This window comes from Natrix helvetica (genome assembly GCF_964273705.1).
Source record: "Natrix helvetica genome assembly, chromosome: 4".
Taxonomy (NCBI): Eukaryota; Metazoa; Chordata; class Lepidosauria; order Squamata; family Natricidae; genus Natrix; species Natrix helvetica.
The window spans coordinates 156172887-156194251 of NC_138550.1; the positions used below are offsets into that span (position 1 = coordinate 156172887).

The window sequence follows — 21365 nt, forward strand, 5'->3', positions numbered from 1 at the left end:
GAAAAGAGGGGCAACTTATTTAGCAAAACACCTGAAGGAAGGACAAGAATGGAAACTAATGAAGGAGAGAAGCAACCTAGAACTAAGGATAAAATTCCTAAGAGTGAGAACAATCAACCAGTGGAACAAATTTCCTCTGGACTTTGTGGATACTCCGTCACTGGTGGCTTTTAAAGAAGAGACTGGACAGCCATTTGTCAGAAATCGCATAGGTCTCCTGCGTGAGCAGGAAGGTTGGATTAGATGACCTCCAAGTCCCTTCCAAATCTGTTACTGTTACTGCCTTCCCCCTCGAAAGATCCAACCTACGGCCTGAAAAACCCTGCTGGAGAAAGGAAAAGGAGTTTTGCAAAGAACTTTGACAAAGAGAGTCAGGAATGGTCAAGGTTGAACAAGATAAAGAAAATGCACGGCCATTCTGGTGGAAATAAAAGGAAAAATAAGGAGGGAGGGAGGGATGGAAGAAAGGAAAGAGGGAAGAAAGGAAGAGGGAAGGACGGAAGAAAGAAAGAGGTAGGAAAAGAAAGAAAAAGAAAGAAAGGGAGGGAGGGAGGGAAGGAAAGAAATAGAGAGGGAGGGAGGGAGGGAAGGAAGGAAGGATGAAATAAAAAGAAAGAGGTAGGGAGAGAGAAAAAGGAAGAAAGAAAGAAAGAAAGAAAGAAAGAAAGAAAGAAAGAAAGAAAGAAAGAAAGAAAGAAAGAAAGAAAGAAAAAGGTAGGGAGAGAGAGAAAAGGAAGGAAGGAAGAAAGAAAGAAAGAAAGAAAGAGGGACAAAGAGAGGGAAGGATGAAAGAAAAGAAAGAAAGAAAGAGGTAGAGAGAGAGAGAGAAAGGAAAGAAGAAAGAAAAAGGTAGGGAGAGAGAGAAAAGGAAGAAAGAAAGAAAGAAAGAAAGAGGTAGGTAGGAAAAGAAAAAGAAAGAGGGAGGGAAGGAAGGAAGAAAAGAAAGGAAAAGAAAGAGGGAAGGAGGGATGGAGGAAAGAAAGAAAGAAACAAAGAGGGAAGGAAGAGGTAGGGAGAGAGAGGGAAAAGGAAGAAAGAAAGAGGGAGGAAAAGAAAGAAAATGAAAGAAAGAGGGAAGGAGGGAAGGAAAGAAAGAAAGAGAGGGAGGGAAAGAGAGGGAGAGAGAAGGAGAGAGAAAGAAAGAGGGAGAGGGAGGGAGAGAGAGAAAGAAAGAAAGAGGGAGGGAGGGAAAGAAAGAAAGGAAATAAATAAATACATAAATAAATAAAGCCATAAATGCTTTGAGAATGTTTTTTTTTAATATTAAATCTGCAATTGTAGATGATGCACTGGTAACTGGAGAATGTTCAAATGTGTGTTTATGGAGTGGCTGCCCAAATTCTTTTAACATGTCTATGAAAAGTTCATATGCTTGACAATGGTGGTTACTGTTCCCTTAAAATCAAAAGGAATGATATGAAGAACGAATGCAAAACTACAGGGGGTGGTTAGTTTGTTAAGTGTCCCTGGGAAGGTGTTTGGCAGGTTTTGATGGAAAAGGTTGAAGAGGTGACAATATAAACCAACTGGGAAATGCAGAGTGGTTTTTATGGTAGGCAGATGTACAAGGTTTTGTTTTGCTATGCTCTGCTTTGCTTTTTGATCTTTTGGAGAAATGTATGGCTGTGACAAAGGAGCTTCAACATATGTTGAATTAAAGAAGCTGTATGATGAAGTAGTGGACACAAAAGGTGGAAGGTTAAAAGTATAAGTTGAGGATTGGTTTCTGTATTCATTAAACGCTGATAGTACTTGATACTACATGATTACTGCATGATAGAATGAAGTGTGAGAATAGATGGCCTGCTAAGTGAATGGATCGGAATTAAGGCAAGAGATTTATGATGTCCATTTAGTTATTTAATGTATTCATGAATAAACATGTAAGGGGATATTAAAAATATTAGGTACTAGTAGCTGGATATCCGTGCTTCACGACGAAACTATGTGATCGGGTTATGCAGGAGAAATTTGATTCACAACCCGTTAGCTCAGTAGTGGTCAGTGATTAAAACACATAAGGGAATATTGCTTCCGCAGCCTTGAGTCCTGAAACAATTCCATAGGTGGAAGGCTTAGACATTTTGGTGAGGTACCAATGTTTAGTAGTGTAAGTAACCCTGGACCGCTCCTGAGTGAAGGAGTGGAAAGTCTGCCAGTCTGAACTGAGGTAACAGAATATGAGGCAACTGGCAGTTGGAACAGAATTCTTTTCAGGTGGGGAGGGGGAGTAGAACTCTTTAGCATCAAAGTGTGTTAATTACTGTATAAGAAATACTAATGATCTGATGGTCATTTGGAAAATCCTTTCTTAGCGAGCACCTAGAAGTCAAAAGGAACATATGTGCCAAATTTCAAGTCTGTAGGTTTTACGGTTCTGGAGATTTTGTGATGAATGAGTGGTACTTGCCTTTTATATAGAGAGATTATATGTTAGAGGATGTTAGAGGTTGGGAACGTAATGGTGTATGCAGGCAATACAGTGTTATTGGCTGAGAATCAGATGGGTTGCAGAAAGTGTTAGAAAGACTGTAATGCCACAAGGCATATGGATGTGAGAATTAAGGTATGAAAATAACAAAGGTAGTTGAATTTGTTAGGGAAATGTGAGTGTACAGTAGCAAGTTAGATATGAATGACAAAACCTAGAGTAGGTAAATGTTTAATAAAGATGGGAATATGGAAGAAGGCATTTTAAAATGTGCAAATCATACAAAATGACAGTCGGTGGTATGTGGTCAAAACTGAATATGAAATAAAGTGAAAACAGTTGTATATAAAACATGGGTATCATCCTTTTGCCTTATGGAAATGAGATCTGGATATGTTGGGAGAAACCTAAAAGCTGAATGAAGTGAGAGGGCTTATTTAAGAACTGTTGGGGCAAAAGAAGATAGGACCCAGAACAAAAGGATTCTTAATAAATATAGCCATGGATTGTATATGCCTAGTCTAGTAAAAAGAAGGACTAGAGGTGATATGATAGAGGTGTTCCAATATTTGGGGGCTACCATAAAGAAGAGAGGGGATCAACCTATTTTCCAAAGCACTTGAGGGCAGGACAAAGAGCAATGGATAGAAACTAATCAAAGAGAGAAGCAACCTAGAACCAAGGAGAAATTCCCTAACACTGGGAACAATTAACCAGTGGAATAGCTTGCCTTCTGAAGTTGTGGAAGTTTTTAAAAAGAGATTGGACAACTATTTGCCTGCAACAATACAAGGTTTCCTGCTTGAGCAGGGGGTTGGACTAGAAGACCCAGGTGCCCTCCAACTCTGTTATTCTGTTTTGAATGCAAAAAGTGAAGGATCGGTACATTGAGGTGGTTTGATCACACAGGGAATGAATGAGCATCAAATCACAAAACAGCAATGTAAAGATTGAGCAAATGGCTTGAGAGTCACTGAAAATCAAGCTTTGGTAGAGCTGAGAAATTTGAAGAACAAAAGGCAGGTTATCACTTGGTGTTACTGCCTGTAAAAATGTGATTCACATCTGGCTTGTTATCCTTTCCTTCCCATTTTTTAAAACCTCCTGCTCTACCCAAAAGATCTGGGATTCTCGGCTAACTTTCCACCCAAGTATTAAACCAGATCTAACCTTACTTAGCTTTTTTCCCCAAAGTTGGTTAGATGGTGGGGGTGGAAGGAAGGGGGGGGATAGAATAGAATAACAGAGTTGGAAGGGACCTGGGAGGTCTTCTAGTCCAACCCCGTTTAGGCAGGAAACCCTATACCGTTTCAGACAAATGGTTATCCAACATCTTCGGAAAAACTTCCAGTGTTGGAGCATTCACAACTTCTGGAGGCAAGTCGTTCCACTGATTAATTGTTCTCACTGTTTAATTGTTTAAAAACCAAGTCGTCCTTGGCCCCAAATTGCCTGATCTCTCGCAAAGCAGATACCAAATAGGACGACTCAAAGTAGACCTATCCATCCATCCATTTGTAGAGTAGTTAAAGTCACAACCTTCCCAGCTCAGAAAAGGCGGAGGAAAGGATATAAAATCCATCCTCAAAGGGTCAGCGCTGGGGAGGTGGGGGGGGCGTCTTTTCGTGCTTCTTATCTGGGGAGTAAATAGGCATAGGATCCTGAGCTGCCTTTCCGCGCGGCTGCGAGGTTTATCTAACTGCATCTCAGCCGCCCGCCCGCTTTTACGCGCGGGAAAGCCCGAGAGCGCAGCATTCAGACGTTTTACAACGGTAGGTGAACTCGTCGCCGCCCGCTTCTCCCTCCCCTCGCGATAGTAACCGAAGCAGGAAAGGAAAGCCGAGTTAAAGCATTCCGAACTTCTAAATCTGGATCTCTACTTGGTCCATGCTTAAATATCAATATCAATTCAAACTTTTAATTGATGGGATTCCAAGGGAATTACGGGTCTTCAGCCTAAAAGGAGACACGGTATCCTGTCTTCACCCTCCCTGTTCTAAAAAGCCTGACCCAAGTTTGAATTTTAAAGGCAGTTCAGAAAACCCCGGACAAACAGTAATGTAAGCGGTTTGGTTTAAAGTGGGGAGTGAGAGCATGGAGGTATAATTATGCTTCAGAAATTACTTTACTTTACTTTACTTTTATTTTTATTTAGATTTTTATACCGCCCCCTCTCCCCAAAGGGACTCGGGGCGGTGTACAGTCAAATAAAAACACATCAATAAATAGAAGATACAAACACAAAGAGGAGGCAATAAGAAACTGTACATATCTGAAGTAAAGTAGTTAAAAACAATATTTAAATACCCTAAAAATACCCAATTAAAATATCTGCCAGGAGGTAGAATAGAAACTATAAATGGGCCAGGCCGGCTAAACGGAACAGGTGAGTCTTCAATTTTTGTCGAAAGGAGCGGAAGTCGGTGGTGGTTCTGATATGGGGGGGGGGAGGTCATTCCAGAGAATTGGGCCCATCACAGAAATTAACTTTCATCACAACGAGCAGGGAGAAGAACCCAGACAATGTTGGTTTATTCATAAGACATTATTAGGCCACGGCTCAGTGTGATACCTGATCCACACTAGCCACTTGGAGCAAGAGAAAAAAAAGCACTTAACTCAGTCCTCAATTTTCCTACTTGTTACTTTAATCATTAAGTGATGTATCTCTTGATTCTTGACGAATGTATCTTTTCTTTTATGTACAAGAGCATCTGCACCAAAGACAAATTCCTTGTGTGTCCAATCACACTTGGCCAATACTCTACTCTACTCTACTCTACTCTACTCACCTCTCTTTAAACCAATGTATGATATTCCTATTAGTTATTTTTCCCCCTTTCAATCATCTCCGATTCTTGCAGACTGCCTGGTCAAGTCCCTGCAGTTTTCTTGGCAAGGGTTTTTCAGAATCATAACCCGGATTAATACTTTTATTACATTTGTATGCCGCCGGATTCCCAACTATCCCTAGAGACTTACTTTAAAGGATGAATTCCCAATTACGAAATTTGGAGAGTGAGAGAAAAATCACCTGAGTTGCATTCACGGTATCCTAAAAGCAATCAAGTGGTAGTGATGGAAAGATTCAGAGGGGTCCACTCCCCATCTAATCAGGAGAGAATGCGGTACATTTAAAGACAACCCTCGCCTCTCGTCCACCTCCCAATATATAACGAGGAGCGTCAGGTCTCAAATCCGGCGGCAGGTAAGATAAAGATGCATGGCTGTAAAATCCAGACCAGGAGAGACGGCCCGATAGGGGACTTCTGGAAATCATTAATTATGATGGCACGATTGATCTCCGCGTAGTTCATTGGGCTCAACAGTTGCACTAGTCCGCCTTCCGGTCCCGGGGGAGGGGGCTGATTTGCAAGGCCAACTTCAGACACCCCTCCCTCTTTACCCTCCCGGTTGGCCCGTTTCACCCGTGAAATTAACGGGATTTTTATTAAAGATTCATCTTTAATCCAGATGAGGGTTCGGGAGCGTGTGAACGCGCAGGGCAGGTGCACGTAGCAAACCCCCCCCCCAAGTTTAGCTGCTTTTGGAAATGAGGGCAGGGATTTGAAAGAAGCGGTCAAGGATCCATGTGCCTTACTCAAGCCTTACTCAAGAGGGTCGCGGGAGGGGGGGGACGGAGGAGGAGAGATGAAACGCATCGGTGCGCTGCTTGCAGAAGCGAGCGAGAGTTAACCAAACTCTGAACCTGCCTTTCTTTTTTGCAACCAACCTTCACTCCGATGGCTCTTTCGGGAAAACGTGCTCAGCCTCTGGCTTCGGGATTCAACGGTCCCGGCCCCGGCTAACTTACTTAAGGAGTAAGCCCTACCGGATTTAGGGAGAGGCGAAAAGAGGTGGAAAAACTCCGTTCAGCCTTAAAACCCAGGGGTGTTGGGGAGGCGTGGTCCGGGGACAAACCTTGCTTAGCAAAGACTTTAAACAAGAATCTGGATTTAAACTAGGACTTAACTTAAGCAAGCAAGGAAAGAGACGGAGGGTATCCGAGATAAGACAGCAGCGAGGTCCAAGTGAAAGATGCATTTCGGGTTAACGGCCATGTGAATGAACTGCGTGGCAAAGTTAAATCCTCCTTATTACGTTTGGATTAAAAGTTAACTGTCATGATACCAATCTTCACATTTAGGGAAAGGAGTCCTTAATCCGTCGGGAGAAGAGGACGCTGCTTTAAGAAACGCGCTGACACCCCCCCCCTTTCTCTCCACCCCCCCCTCCCCGGGCAAAAAAGAGTTCGCGGTCGAATTTTCGCCTCCGAAAACTTTCCAAGCAAACCCAGGGACCCCGATAGAGGAGCTGTGGATTCTATCGCATGCAAATACGCAAGCTGACGTAAGAGATCATGTGGGTTTTGGTGTAGATCGCCACCGCCGATCGGAGAGATTTTTTTTTTAAATTTTTTTTTTAAACCCTACTGTATGCCTTTTTTCCCCCCTTCCTCCCTAGAAGGGGGAGCGATTGGGATAAGTGAAAGTCTCCCCGGACCGTCTCCTCGGCGTTCTAGAACGCGCACCGAGAGTTCCATTCGGGAGGGGAAAGTTCTGCGTCTCAGCGTTCCAAAGCTTTGATCGCAGGTAAGGAGAGAGAGAGAAAAAACAACTTCGCCTTCCCTTCCCCTCCTCTCTCGCCCGCCCTTCTTTAAAAACACACACCATAAATAATTATGATTATTTTTTTAAAAAGCGTAGCAGAGACACCGGCAGCCTTAATCAGAAAAGCGTGGATGCCTTGCGAAACCAGATTGGATATATCCCCCCCCCCCTTTTTTTTTGGCCACATGGACTTCGGGGGGCTCCTGGTCCTGAGCGAGTCCAGAAAGCCATTGCACTTCGACTTAACTTTTTTCCGCCCCTCTCCCCTCTAAGAAAAAAACCCTCCCGTTTTCTTTTTTTTATGCAGACTTCAGTTGGGGAAGAGGAGGGGCGAAAGCGAGAGAGAATACAATTCGAATTGGGACAAAAAGAAAAGGCATGGATGGGAGGAGGAAAGGGGGGGGGTCCGGTGCTTTCTCTTCCTCGCCCTTCTAATCAAACCGTATCGAGCGCAAGTTTAGGAAGGGGGTGGGAAAGGGGCTGCGAGAGAGAGAGAAAGGAGAAAAAAAACGCCAAAGTCTCTCTCTTTTTTAAAAAGAATTGTCTACGTTTCACTATGTCGACATCAGCAACACAAAATATGGCGTCCGCTTTGGAGAGGGCGTTACGTAGAGCCCGAGGAAGACGATCTTTTTTTGGGGGGGGGGGGAGAGAAATCGAGGCTTGGGGAGAAGAGGGGGGGTTGGAAAAAGGCACCCACCTCCCTCTCTCCTTCTGCCACCTCCCCTGCAACACAACTGCCTCCGGCAGCCGAATTCAAAAGCAGTGGCGTTTTTGCAACTCTCGGAAGGACGGCTGGCGTCCTGGAATAAATAGCAAGACACAGCAGAAAAGCAGCCAGTGCAGATGGGGGACGTGGGGAAGGAGGGAGGGGGGCGTTTTTCCATGCGAGAAATGGGCCCAGATTTGCACTTGGGTTTCATTCTTTTCCCCCACCCCGGGCGATGGATCTCTTAAGGCCTCGTAATATGCTAGCTTGCAATAGCGTCTCTTCCACCCCCTACTCCCCCCCCCAAAAAAAATCCCCATCCCTGCCCCCAGCTGCAGAGAGAGCTAGAAATGGCAGGAGACGTTGCATTAGATTGGCCCGGTTCAGCTGTTTTTAAATGAGCAATGTTTAAAAGCAAAACATCCGTTCTCTTTTTTTCCCTCCAAATTATCTACCTCCCCTCCCCAGAGATTTTTTTTTATTTTAATCTGGCAGCTCATCCTCCCCTCTTCGGTTGAAATCCTCTTGCCCAAATACCTGATGAGTTCCAAAAGCCGCCCTGTCCAGAGCAAAACAAAAACAAAAGTTAATTCCTAAAGGTGGGTTGGTTTCATTCCTCTTTTGTTCCTGTTCCAAAGGTCTCCCATGATCAGGAAAGACAAATATATATATTCATTCTTATTGAACGTGTTGGGGTCATGCCCATCCCCTTTGAAAAGACTTCCAGGTTACGACAATGTGTCTGGTTTTTTAATTCTCCAACCCCCCAAATTAATAAGTTTTCTCTCCCTGAGGATCCTTGCCAGTATTTGTCCTATCCTTGGTAGATAATGTAAATAGCCAAGATTCTTATCTCCCTCCACCCTCCCAAATCCCTTGTCAGAGTGAGAAGAGAGGTATTTTCGAGGAAGTGCAATTGTTATTTGCTGAGACCATCCACCTGATCGGTTTGACTTCAAAGCCATGTGAGGGTTTTGTGCCCTCTACTACTTCCGGATCTCCCTTTGTTTGCTTGGTGTGGGGAAAGCTGTACAGCTGGGTGGGTGGATATCTTTTTTTTTAAAGGCACCGGGTCCTTTTTTCCCCCACCCCACCTCCCCTTTAAGATTCCCAAGGCCCCGGGTCACCTGCTCTTCTGCTGGTACAGAACCCATGTGCAAAAGGCAGCTGAGCAGTTTTTGAAGCTCCCTGTGCAAATCAGTGGCCGGGTAATCTAGTCCTTTTAAGATAGCATCTTCAACGGCTCACATAATTATTGGGTCTTGGTCTCCTCCCACATACAACGTACCTTCCAGACATGCTAGCTAGGGCTACCTTCATGGCTCTAGGAAGGAAAAGAGGTTTGAGGTTGAGAAAAGAGGGTTTAATATCCAGCTCATCAGAAGCAACGTCCATTAGCAAGTTTGCACATATTCGCACGTTGAGGGAACAGTGGAATCCATGTCTCTGCTCAACTGAAACTGGCATGCCTGCAAACAGTTTGTGGCAGCAATGATGGTAATAATAAAAACATCATGGACTTTTCAGCTCCTAAGTCTGCATGCCACAGGTGGTGTGCGGAGCCATATTTGCCAGCATGCAAGCCACCATCACCAGCTGATTTTCAGCCTTCCGGAGGAGGCAACCTTTGCCCTCCCAGGTTTCAGGAAAGCCTCCGGAGCCTGGGGAGGGTGAAACACACACACATACACACGTGTGCATGAGTGGGGGTCTCACATGCATGCTCAGGGCAGGAGTCACATGCACAGGTAGGCGGGGCGCATTGAATTTCGGTGTGGGCACATGCGCAATAGCATGCATGCACAATTTTGGCACGCCTTTACAAAAAGGTTAGCCATCATTGTCCTAGGTTCTGTTTGGGTTTATGCAACCCACGTAAGTCATAACGTTTTATATAAATGCAACTAATGAGATTTGGAAGCCATGGTTTATCATTTAGCATGTGCAGGCAATCAATCTTGGTTTACTCAATAATCATGAGTTAGCAAACAGTGACTGCAATTTGTGGATCTACTTTTAAAACATATATATGTGGTAAGATGTTGTCCAACCACGTAGCTTTTATTGTGCTGCATAATAATCTGTATTTCACTTAACTGGTTGTGCATTGTCCTGAAGAGAAATACGTAATAGCGTCTCCCATCTTCCAACATTGGCATAGTGTTTTATTTTATTTTATTATCTTATTTTACTTTATTAAATTTATATGTTGCCTCATATCTAGTGATTCTACTTTTATTCAGCCTCTTCAAAAACAACCTGGGGCAATGTTTCTCAACCTTTGCAACTTTGAAATGTAGGGACTTCAACTCCCAGAATTCCCCAGAAAAGCTGGCTGGAGAATTCTGGGAGTTGAAGTTGCAAAGATTGAGAAACACTGACCTAGAGGATAGAGCAGAAGAGATGTTTATGATATTTGAAGATGACCTCAAGCTAAGGGAAATAGCTACTATCTTGCTGCTGTTAGTTGCGAAGTCGTGTCCGACTCATCGCGACCCCATGGACAACACTGTCCATGGGGTTTTCATGGCAAAGATACTGGAGTGCGTTGCCATTTTCTTCTCCATTGGATCACATTTTGTCAGAACCCTCTTCTATGACTTGTCAATCTTGGCCCTGCACGGCATAGCTCATAGCTTCATTGAGCTACGCAAGCCCCTTTGCCATGACAAGACAGTAATCTATGATTACTATCTTAGAGGACAAAATTAAACACACAAATACCGACTGGGAATAGGTGGCTTGGTGTTTGGTTGTGAGAAGGATCTAAGATGTACATGAGGACACCATGGGATGTAGCAGCCAGAAGGGCAGTGTTGCATCTGACTCCTGAGAGACGATGGTGTCATTGGCTCTGTTGATTTGATCATCTCTGAAATGTTGTGTCCAGTTCTTCACCCAAGAAGCGTGGAGATGTGTGAACAGGTTCAGAGGAAGAGTTTGGAGGGGAAAGAGATCAGGAAATGATACTTTATGAAGAATAAAAGGGCTTTGCAGGTTTAGAGAACAGAACACCGATGGAATGGGATTGCAGTCAGTCCAATGGGCAAAAGAGAAAGGAATCTGTTTGTAGAAATGGATAGCTGGAGACAGACCAATGGATTGCAGTTAAAGCAATTCATGCTGCAACTTATGACAGTAAGAGCTGCTAAGCCATAAAGCTATCTACATATCTACAGGATTGGGAGTTTTCAAAAGGGTGATATCAGGATGTCACAGTTTTCTACACTAACCAAGGGTTGGACTAGATCAGGACTGTCAAACTTGTGTGCTGGATGTGTCACGTGCTGGTCACACCCACACCTGGTTTAGTGACGGGCAAAAAAAAGATTCCAATACGTCATAGGACGTTGCTGTGACGACGTGGGTTTGGTACCCCTTGACTAGATGATCCCCAAACCCCTTTTCTTTCATTCATTCCATTCATTCTGTAATCCAGGTTCCAACCTTCTTCAGTTCAGTGTGCTCAAGAAGTATTCCTTTTCATCTCCCATAATCCCCAGCCCATTGTGGTCTCTCCATCTTGGTCCCTTCCAGACATATTGGAGTGTTTTTCCTAATCTCAGATGATCCCCGATTCAGGAGTGACTGTACCTTGTTTCCCCCAAAATAAGACAGGTTCTTATTTTCTTTTGACCCCCGAAATAAACACTTGGCCTTATTGTCGGGGAGGTCTTATTATTTTTGAGGTGCAGGAGGCAGTGAGCATGGTCACCTCATGGCTGCTGCTGTGTTGCAATATTTTCGGGGGAGGGCTTATTTTAACGCATGCACTCAAAAGCCCGATTGGGCTTATTATCCAGGGAGGTCTTATTTTCGGGAAAACAGGGTAGCACTCTTAGGAATTGCTGTCAGCTCCTGAATTGTCTACTTTTTGAAAATAAATAGCTACACAACACCCTCCTATATTACTGTACTTTTTTTAAAACCTTTGCAAACCTTTTCCCCTTCTAATTTCATTACGGTGGGATATACTTTAATAAAATGTTACCTGCTTTTCAAGCTTTTTTTTTAATTAAAGGATCTTTGACGTAAGAACTTCAGGATGTTTTGTTATTCACAATGACTACCGAAGGAAGTAATTAGAAATAAGTGCATAATTATCCTTATGTAATTGCAGTAAAAGTGATATGTACTATATTTTACCCTGTTCCTTCTCTACGTTACCACCTGCAGCTAAAAAGATGAAGCAAGAACACAGTCTGGATAGGTTTACTTGTTTTTACTTATTTACTTGAAATTTCGTACCTGTTTTGGTAAAAATCAGCTTCGGTGTGGTTTCAAGGACTACAAAGTCTTTAAAGAGAACCAAATAAATAATGAGCAGCTTAAGGAACAGTATTATGCAGGATCTGCATCAGCAAATGAAAAAGATGTTGGGTGATTTTAAAACTAATGACAATAAACAGCTATGCAGTCCTAGCATTGGTATAGCCCCATGATGGCAAACCTATGGCAGGCACGCCAGCCATCGTCCCAGCCTAGCTCCACTGCGCATGCGCGCACACCTCCCGCCGGCCAGCTGGTCTTCGGGTGTCTGCTGTGCATGCTTGGGGCAGGGCGCATGCAGGGGACACACATGCATGGGGGGATGGTGCATGCGCAAGGGAGTGCTCACATTGCATTTTGGCAGCTCGTGCATTGCATTATGGGTGTGGGCATGCACTAGCGCGTGCACACACCAACACTTTCGGCATGTGATGACAGAAAAGTTAGTCATCGCTGGTGTAGCCTGTGGATGTAAAAACAGGTATTAGGTGTCTGTGTGAAATAATAGTTCTACTCTCTTCTGTGTTGAGCAGACAATATGTCAAGTATTGTGTTCATGTCAGGGCACTGTACTTACTAAAAGAAGTTTAGCAATCAGGACTGGAGACTTATCTGATCAGAGACTGAGAAAAATGGGAAAGTTGGCATTTGAGAAGACCAAGGGAAATGGGAAGTGCCACACTCTTCAAATACTTGAAGACATGCCCACAAAGAAGGCCAGTGTGCGTTCTTTTTTCATCCCAGAATTCTTCAGTTGTAGGAGGCTTCATGGAATAGGTTTGGTCTGAACAACTCCTCTAATTATTTGATTCTCTGATCTTTCAGAATTAGTATCTTATACTGGCTAACCAGATGCTACTGAGAAGCTTACAGAAAGGCCCAAGCGCCTGTTGGCATATGCTCACATTATAACTATTTCTAACCAAGCAATTAAAATTGAGATGAGTTCACTTTGTCATCAAAGATATTGCCTTCCTGACTAAATAGTTATTGATTAGGACTGCAAGAACTGGACTGCAAAGTCTGGATCATCACCAGATGGAAACAAAGAGCTAGAATTTTCAATATCTTCTTGCTGTCACCTAGTGATTGTCTACAGTTCTTTGATCCAGATTTAGTAGTGCTTTTGACTAGATTTTGTTAGCCACGGTGAACATCTCAAATCCACTGTTAAAACCATTGAGTTCACAGATCCACAGATATTTGGGAACTTTATGAAGAATAATTACTTTTTTATCTGTTTTGAATGTCCCCTCTTCTTCCTCAAGAATGTCCAGATGGGAGCCTTGAGGTTCTCCACCACACACACACCCCTACAAATTTGACGATGTTCTCCAGACCAGGGGCCACCAACCTTTCTGACATTAGGGACCACCAAATTCATAATTTTAAATCCCGTGGACCACTAATATGAATTTTTAAGAAGAGAAATAGTATTTAGTGCAATATAAAAAATGCAAATAGTTTTTCTGCGGGCCACCAAAATTTTCTCGCGGACCACCAGTTGGTGACCGCTGCTCTAGACCACCCCAAAGATTGCTGCCAGATGGTTTTTGATGTCATTAGCTGAAAAAAAGTAATGAAGTGGGAATAATCATATTCACTGTAATTATAATTAAATTAAACAATCTTTGCACCTTCCACTTTGATGGGGTTCAATCCCAGGCATGTCATGCTAAGATAGTATGTGTCTTAAGCTGTTTTGGCTTTGTATTTTGAGAGTGTCAACCCTACAAGATAGGCCAGATCAGGAAACAAACTTCTTAGGAAGAGTAGAACTCAATTTAGATCAGCTCAGCCATAGAATCTTGCAATCCATGTAGCAAGTCAAGGAGGAGTTAGTCTCTCCTTACTACTATTTTCCTTCCTAGGATCTAAGAAATGCTTCCATCCTTTTTGTTTAGGTGTAATAATGTTTGAGAGGGATGTGGTGGCTCAGTGGCTAAGACGCTAAGGTTGTTAATCAGAAAGCAGTTCGGTGGTTCGAATCCCTAATGATGTATAACAGAGTGAGCCCCCGTTACTTGTCCCAGCTTCTGCCAACCTAGCAGTTCGAAAGCATGTAAAAATGCAAGTAGAAAAATAGGAACCACCTTTGGTGGGAAGGTAACAGCGTTCTGTGCGCCTTTGGCGTTTAGTCATGCCGGCCACATGACCACGGAGACGTCTTCAGACAGCGCTGGCTCTTCGGCTTTGAAATGGAGATAGCACCACCCCCTAATCAGGAACGACTAGCACATTTGTGCGAGTCTGATTTTTTCCCCCCACTCAAGGTCACATCCCTGACTGTTTTATAGAGAGAAAACGCCTTCCCTATTGATTTCTGTGCAGCTAAAGAGAGGTCTTGGATTTCTGCTTTGGTTGGTTCCATCAGAGGATTGTTGGTGAGGAAAGAGAAGGGGACAGAAGGGCCCTTCACACGGTCAAACGCGGTTTCAGTTCTTGTTTAACTAAAAAGAATGAACTTCTTTAAGGGCAGGGTGTGTAACGTACACATTTGCAATCCAGTGATGTAAACGTGAACTAGTGAGATGTTCGCTATTGTTAATATGCCTTCATCTGTTTTTTAACTCAGTTCAGTTTTTTTACGTTTTAATTGTTAATCATTATGGTGATTTTAGGTATAGATTGATTGTTTTAACCTGCTAATTTCCACCTGGGTAGCTAAAGTTAGAATCCCTTGTTTTGCAAGATGGGAAGCTATATAAATTGGATGGATGGATGGAATAAACAGACAGATAGAAAGATGCCATCATAAAAATGTTTGAGAAGGACTACAATCAATCATCTGCCTAAGACCTTGATGGCAAACCTAAGGCATGCGTGCCACAGGTGGCACACGGAGCCATATCTGCCGGCATGCAAGCTGTCAGCTCCAGTGCGCAGCCACGCGCCGGGCAGCTGGTTTTTAAGCCGTTGCAAACTTCCGGTAGGCCTGTTGGACCTGTTTTTCACTTTCCCCAGTCTCCGGAGGTTTTCCTAGAGCCTAGGGAGGGCCAACATGGCCTCCCCCCAGCCCCCTGGAGGAGATACCAAGCTCAGCTTGGAGGCAGTGCGGCGCACGTGGGGTGGGTTGTGCACGCATGCGCATGTGGGGGGGGGCGCTTTGCATTATGGGTTCCGGGACTCGCATTTTTACAATACAATACAATACAATACAATAGTAGAGTTGGAAGGGACCTTGGAGGTCTTCTAGTCCACCCTCCTGCCTAGGCAGGAAACCCTGTACCGTTTCAGACAAATGGCTATCCAACATCTTCTTAAAGACCTCCTGTGTTGGGACATTCACAACTTCTGGAGGCCAGCTGTTCCACTGATTAATTGTTCTAACTGTCAGGAAGTTTCTCCTCAGTTCTAAGTTGCTTCTCTCCTTGATTAGTTTCCACCCATTGCTTCTTGTTCTACCCTCAGGTGCCTTGGAAAATAGTTTGACTCCCTCTTCTTTGTGGCAACCCCTGAAATATTGGAACACTGCTATCATGTCTCCCCTAGTCCTTCTTTCTCTTAAACTAAACATACCCAGTTCCTGCAACCGTTCTTCATATGTTTTAGTCTCCAGTCCCCTAATCATCTTTGTTGCTCTTCTCTGCCCTCTTTCTAGAGTCTCCACATCTTTTCTACATCGTGGTGACCAAAACTGAATTTTTGGCACCCAACAACAAAAAGGTAAGCCATCACTGGTCTAAGAGGTTTTTGTATGCTTATCAGAGATGCTCAGCGGATTTTTCATCCTCCTAAAATGCCTATTGATATTTACCTAGGTCTGTGATACCTTGGAATATTAACACAGCCTACAGGCAGTGATATATAGGGTATAAAGTTTCACACTTCTTGTTTGTTTTCAAGGATCTTGGTGATTTAATTAGCGCTGGGGGGGTGGGGAATAAAGAGGGCACTTTTGCTCTGACAGTTGCCTAGTCAGAATCCTAATGTTTAAAATGCCATTCTTCCCCATCGTTTTGGAAGATAAGTGAAATTACCCTAGAAGGTATTTCTAGCATAGAAATGTCCAAATACAGAGGGAGGGAGGGGGAGAGAGAGAGAGAATGAATGAATGAATGAATGAATGAATGAAGCCAAGTGGGTTTGGCAAAAAAGAAATGAACAAATTTATAATCAGATAATTCCTAAATTATCTTACACTAGGGCTAGCTCGCACACATAAATCAAGCAGTAAAATTAATTGTGAACTGTAGGAGAACTCCTAAGATCAGAAGACCAGGAGATATCCTCAGAAAGTTTTGGAAGACCAAATGTGAAGGATGCCCCCACAATCTGCTTTTCCCCCTAAATAACATGTATTGCAAGCCATTAGTCCATGTAGTTTGCATGTAACATAAAAATACCTTGATCTTGTGATAGCGAACCTCCTCAAATTTTGGACTCTTCTCCGACACAGGTTGAGATCAGAACTTCCTTTCCATTCATACCAACAAGATGTTCACCCCAACATGACAACGTGTCTCCTCTCTCCACCTTAATATGTGTGGTTGCAGGTGTACAAGGTTTTAGGGGGATATGAGAACAAGTTACAAATGTAGAAATAGTGTAAACCTGATAGATAGTTCCACTGCCTTTTAAGTAAATGGGGGAAAATAGTTCTGCTCAGCTATTGTACTTATAGACAGGTACATAGGACAATTTTTTGTGTATAGTATAGGTATATATACAATTATACACCAAGAAATTGTCCTATGTGCCTCTCTCTGTTCAATAGCTGAGCAGAACTATGGTATAGGTATATTTGCAATTATAGGGACATGGTGGCTCAGTGGCTAAGACGCTGAGCTTGTCGATCAGAAAGGTTGACAGTTCGGTGGTTCGAATCCCGAGCGCCGAGTAATGGAGTGAGCTTCCGTTACTTGTCCCAGCTTCTGCTAACCTAGCAGTTCGAAAGAATGTAAAAAATGCAAGTAGAAAAATAGGAACCACCTTTGGTGAGAAGGTAACAGCATTTCATGCGCGTTCGGCGTTTAGTCATGCCAGATTCCCACAAGTAAACTCATTGGGGAAACCAGCAGGAAGTCAGAGGTTCCTCCTGCTATCACTGTTTTTTTTGCCTGCCCATGGGCATTCTGTTTCTTTGTTTAAATAAGGAAATATTTCTGAAACAACGATCCAACAGGCCACAGGTTATCTAATAAGATTTTAAAGCAACATTTTTGTCTCCATATTTCACTACTATAGGTCAGTGACGGCTAACCTTTTTGTCGTTGCGTGCTGAAAGCATACACACGCAATGTGCATGTGACTCTCCCCCCCCCACATGCACCCCGCTCCTGTGCATGCACACGCGAACCCGTGCATGCACGTGCGACTCCCTGCGTATGCATGACTCCCTGCGCATGTACATGCGGCCCCTACACAAGCACTCATAACCCACTGCGCAGAGACCCAAAAACTAGCTAGGTGGCAGGAGGCACACACGTATGTGTGGTGGAACCGAGCTGGGGCAACGTGCTCACATGCTCGGAGAGAGGGTTCTGGTGCCACCCGTGGCACGCGAGCCATAGGTTCGCCATCATGGCTATAGGTAATTCAGAGGCAGCAAAATAGTTCCAAATTGGCTATCCCTACTTTGAGCAACAAATTCCTCGCTTTGCAGCAAGCCCTGGGCTTAGTCCCCAGCGTTTCCAAGCACTGCAGAGTGTCAGCCATCTGCCTGAAACTCAATGCAAGCTGCAGTTACGAAACGAGATGTTCCAAATTGGAAACACAGCAGGGGGCAAGTGGTTAAATCAGGTCTCATGAATATAACTAAGCAGTAGAAAGCAGTAACGGATGTGCCTACGGGGCTCTGCTCCAGCTTGAAAACAAGAGTGTCTTTGCCCCTGACTCGGTAGAAAGGCTGACCCACATAAGAGAGCTGAAAATTAGTTTCAGGTTTCTCTAAAAAGTTTCCTCTTTCCTATTTAGGGTAGTTGAAACAGATCATTTGTAAAAAGCAAGGTTTCAGCAATTTGTGTTAGTGAGCCTGGAAAAATAGATCAAACAAGTAGGTTGCACACTGTTGCACAGGGAGGAATGTTTTCCTCGCCTCTGTGGTCCCATACTTCCTGAAAATTGTGTTCCTGAGGATTTGTTGTCCATTTGTTGTGGAAGTTGCTCAGTGGCTAAAATACTGAGCTTGTTGATCAGAAAGGTCGGCGGTTCGAAGCGTAACGGAGTGAGCTCCCGTTCCTTGTCCCAGCTTCTGCCAACCTAGCAGTTCGAAAGCACGTAAAAATGCAAGTAGAAAAATAGGAACCACCTTTGGTGGGAAGGTAACAGCGTTCTGTGCGCCTTTGACGTTTAGTCATGCCAGCCACATGACTACAGAAACGTCTTCGGACAGCACTGGCTCTTCGGCTTTGAAACGGAGATGAGCACCGCCCCCTAGAGTCGGGAACACTAGCACATATGTGCGAGGGGAACCTTTACCTTTTAGTTGTGGAAGATGAGCTGGGGACGATGAGCCATAGAGAGAGAAGAATTGGCAAAAGTAATCTTGTGAGAACATGTTGGTTGATAATACAGGTAGTTTTCAACTTATAACAGTTCATTTAATGACTGTTTGAAATTAAATTGGCACTGGAAAAAGTGACGTGTTTTTCACACTTTTACAACCGTTGTGGCATCCTCATGTGATCAAAATTCAGACTTTGGGCAACTGACTCATATTTATGACTGTTGCAGTGTCTCGGGACCCCCTTGACTGGTGGAAGCCTTCTGACGTCATTGGGGAAGCCACTTAACCACTGTGTGACTAATTGAACAACTGCAGTGATTCGCTTAACAAGTGTGGCAAGAAAGGGCATAAAGTGGGGCAAAATTCACTTAACAACCGTCTCGCTGAACATTAGGGCTCCATTGTGGTCATCAGCAAAGGACTACCTGTATTTTATTTTATTTTGGAAATGTAACTGAGTGGTCCAGGCTGAAAAAAGGCTGCTAGCTTGGGCTATTTCACGCCTTGTTTCTCAAGTTTAAGCCTATTAAAGGCTTATACAAGGTAATAATTAACTGCTTTCTTTTAAAAGAAAAAGCAGGAAATTGCACTGCTGTTATTTAGAGATTTGGGATCATGGGGGTCCCTGAAGAAGGAATCGGAGGTTGTATTCAGCCGGTTCGGACCAGTTCACCTGAACCGGTTGCGGAAATCGCGGGTGGGCCTCACCTGGGTTCTATGCTGTCCTATTTAGGCACATTCTTTAGGCCAGGCACATGTGTGGAAGGCGCGAGAGAGAGCAAAGCACATGCATGGAAGGCCGGGCGCATGCATGGAAGGGCCACATGCGTCTGGAAAGCACGGAATGTACGCGAAGTGGGCGGGCACGTGGCAAACCAGTGGTAACAAAATGTGAAACCCACCGCTGGATGGAATCGTGGCTTTAGAAGACATGCAGTGGAAGCGTATAGAAGAGGCCAGTTCCCAGATTCTCAATTTTCTCTGGAGTAAAAGCATCAGCCTCCTTTAGGGAAGCAGCAAATATCCGGAAAGTGTTAGGAGACTGTTGTGCAAACCAACAGCTGCAAACGTTTCCATTACCAGTGCCAAGAACTGCCAAGTTGCTGGTACATAGGAAAGCAGTTGGAAAGACAATAAAGAGATCTCCACTCTTAGTGTACTTTGAAAAGGTTGGCTGGGAAGTAGTTGCTGGAATTCTTTTTAACGCCATTCGTTTCCAAGTTGTAGCAAAGGCACTATTGAGAAGGGTGTTTGGAAAAGAATGACTTCAGGTAGGTACCAGAGAACTTAACAGGGATGAGAAGTAGTCTTAATGCCTTAATTTAATATGATTAGGAACAATGGATGGAAGAGGCTTTGCACCTGAACATAACAGAATAACAGAGTTGGAAGGGGCCTTTGAGGTCTTCTAGTCCAACCCACTGCTTAGGCAGGAAACTCTTTGCCATGTCAGGCAAATGATTGTCCAATCTCTTCTTAAAAACTTCCAGTGTTGGAGCATTCACAACTCCTGGAGGCAAGCTGTTCCACTGATTAATTGTTCTAACTGCTAGGAAATTTCTCCTTAGTTCTAGGTTTCTTCTCTCCTTGATTAGTTTCCACCCATTGCTTTATTGGAAGAAATATTCTTCTGGGTTCAGTTCCAAGTTGGGGGGTGGGGGAGACACTAGAAATATGGGGACTGCTTGGAAAGATAGTTTAATGGTGGACAGGATCACATGATTTGAGATCCTGGGCAAAAAAGGCACATGGGTGAGAGAGCGATTTATACTCTCTGTTGGGCTTTGAATTTGAGCTTCTATTGTGATTGGCTGTCAGAGTCCCAAGGGGCCATGCAGGGGCCGAGTCCCAAGTTTGGTTGACTCGTTGATAATGTAATGAAAGGGCTTTGGGATTGCTATTATGGCTCCGCATGAAGGAGGTAGATCTTTGTTATGTAGAATAGACTGGCCCAGGCCTTAATGGCTCATTGACAAAGGGTGGAGCTGCGGCCCTTTTAGGGGAAATATTCTGTCCTTTTTATTTATTTATTTATTCTTCGCACTTCTAGACCGCCCCCTCTCCCAAAAAGGACTCGGGGCGGTGTACAGTCCACACAGCAAATAACAGATAATAAATACAAATATAAATATAAATATAAATATACATATGGAGGAGGTTAAAAAATTAAAAGAATTGTACAGAAGAATATGAATATGGCTCTAAAAGCCCTAAAATCAATTATATTTAAAACAATACCCTTAAAATACCAGTTGAGAGTATATTTCCAGGAGGTAACAGTTGTAACAGTTATAATTATGCCAGGCCAGCTAATCAAAACAGGTGAGTCTTCAATTTTTGTCGGAAGGAGCGGAAGTCCGTGGTGGTTCTAATATCGGGGGGGAGGTCATTCCAGAGGGTTGGGCCCATCAAAGAGAAGGCCCTATTCCTTGGCGCCGCCCGCTGGCATTGCCTAGTGGACGGCACCTGGAGAAGCCCCTCCCTGTGAGAGCGGATTGGCCGCAGGGATGTATGTGGGAGGATGCGATCCCGCAAGTAACTAGGTCCTGTGCCATGGAGCGCTTTAAAGATGGTAATCAGAACCTTGAAACGCACCCGAAAAACCACAGGCAGCCAGTGCAGCTCGCGCAGGAGTGGTGTTACGTGGGAGTATTTGGAACTCCCCATGACAACCCGCGCGGCCGCGTTCTGGACTAGCTGCAGTCTCCGGGCGCGTCCCAAGGGAAGCCCCATGTAGAGAGCATTACAGTAGTCTAGGCGAGACGTCACCAGCGCATGAGTGACTGTGCGTAGGGCATCCCGGTCCAGTAGGGGGCGCAATTGGCGCACCAGGCGAACCTGGTGGAACGCCCCCCTTGCCACGGCTGCCACATGGTCATCCATTGACAGCCGGGCATC

General features: G+C 44.1%; 1 protein-coding gene across 16 annotated transcripts in view; it reads left to right on the forward strand.

Annotated features, from left to right (window-relative positions):
* Window positions 1–4180: 4180 nt before the first annotated feature.
* The window catches only part of ZHX2 (zinc fingers and homeoboxes 2), a 78607-nt gene continuing 61422 nt past the window's right edge, over window positions 4181–21365 (forward strand). For 10 of the 16 annotated variants that reach the window (XM_081950589.1, XM_081950584.1, XM_081950586.1 and 7 more), the window contains exon 1: window positions 6648–7023. The gene's annotated coding sequence lies outside the window, so the exon portion shown is untranslated. Of the gene's footprint in view, window positions 4204–5492; window positions 5640–5659; window positions 7024–15620; window positions 15686–21365 lie in introns of those variants that run through there. The other 6 variants (XM_081950587.1, XM_081950588.1, XM_081950583.1 and 3 more) reach the window with 5 other exon arrangements.